This window comes from Spinacia oleracea, chromosome 1 (genome assembly GCF_020520425.1).
Source record: "Spinacia oleracea cultivar Varoflay chromosome 1, BTI_SOV_V1, whole genome shotgun sequence".
NCBI classification, from domain to species: domain Eukaryota; kingdom Viridiplantae; phylum Streptophyta; class Magnoliopsida; order Caryophyllales; family Amaranthaceae; genus Spinacia; species Spinacia oleracea.
In genome coordinates, this window is record NC_079487.1 from 98230943 (window position 1) to 98232267 (window position 1325).

Consider the following 1325-nt stretch of genomic DNA (forward strand, 5'->3'; position numbering starts at 1 on the left):
CCCTGTGGATACGATCCCTGCTTCCCTTGCTATATTTTTAGTTGGTGAACGTTAGGTTTATCTTTGATAGGAGTGCGATTTAGCCTGTCAAATTTTGGCGCCGTTGCCGGGGAAACGGTTTTATTTTCTGTTATTAATTGTTTTTCTGGATTATTGTTTGTCACTTCTCAAGGGACTCCCGTTCCTTGAGACCGGATCTCACGACTGTTTTCTAGTTCTTGCTTGTTTATGCCCAGGACTGTCCATACCAGCGATCTGACTTCGTTCGATCCTGAACCTGAACGGACCTTTCGTAGACGGCGTAGATTCGTTGAACAGTTGAGAGACTATTCTGACTCTGAATCCGACTATCTGATTAGCAATCTATTCCATACAGATTCAGAGATGGGTGACCAAGCACCACCACCCCCACTTGTGCCAAGGCTTACAGACTATTCTAAACCAAGTCTGTCTATGCTTCCCAAGGCAATCATGCCTTCCATTGCGGTCGAGAATTTCAAGATTGAACCCCAGCTGATAAACATGATCGAGAGACACCAATTCGGTGGGGAAAAGGGTGAAGACCCCAATCTCCACATTCAGTCTTTCATTCAGTATTGTGCCACCATTAAGCAGAAGAATTTAACACCAGAGCAGACTATGGAGATACTCTTTCCATTTTCATTGAGTGGGAAGGCCAAGCTATGGATTAACAGTCTCAACCGCGCAGCTATGAAAATCACCGATTGGAATTCTTTGGCCCTTGCTTTCTATGTTAAATATTTCCCACCTGAGAAGACAGCTCGTCTGAGGGGTCAGATATTAGGTATCTCTCAACAAGTAGATGAGAGTTTGTTCGAAGTTTGGGAGAGATTCAAGGACTTGCAAAGGGAGTGCCCACACCATGGTTTAGATGACTGGTTCCTGGTTCAGCAGTTCTACAATGGTCTGGGTAATGAATCTAGGTGTCTTTTGGATTCAGCTGCCAGTGGAAGATTCATGCAACTGGAGGTGCCTAGAGCTTTGGAGGTGATTGAGGAGATGGCCATCCATAGTGCCCAATATGGGAATCCTAGAGGTTTTGCCGACCGAGGTGTTAAGCATGAGATGAATTCTATTGAACAGCTTACTGCTCAGCTAACTGCCCTACATCACAAGCTCGACAATATACAGATCGCATCTTCCCAATCCACCCAACATGCTAGTGTCGCTGCAATGAGTGCCCAATCTGCTAATGTCTGTAATAGTTGTGGGATGCAGGGCCATTATGCACAGGTATGCCGAAGCTCCATCGAACAATGCAATGCATTCCAGTCCTACAAGCAGAACAATCCGTATTCCAACTC

At 45.4% G+C, this 1325-nt stretch overlaps 1 non-coding gene across 1 annotated transcript; it reads right to left on the bottom strand.

Moving 5' to 3' along the window:
* Positions 1 to 783: 783 nt before the first annotated feature.
* Positions 784 to 890, bottom strand: LOC130466505 (small nucleolar RNA R71). The gene has a single exon (XR_008926728.1). It is a non-coding gene; the product is annotated as a small nucleolar RNA R71 (small nucleolar RNA).
* Between the last annotated feature and the right edge of the window lie 435 nt (positions 891 to 1325).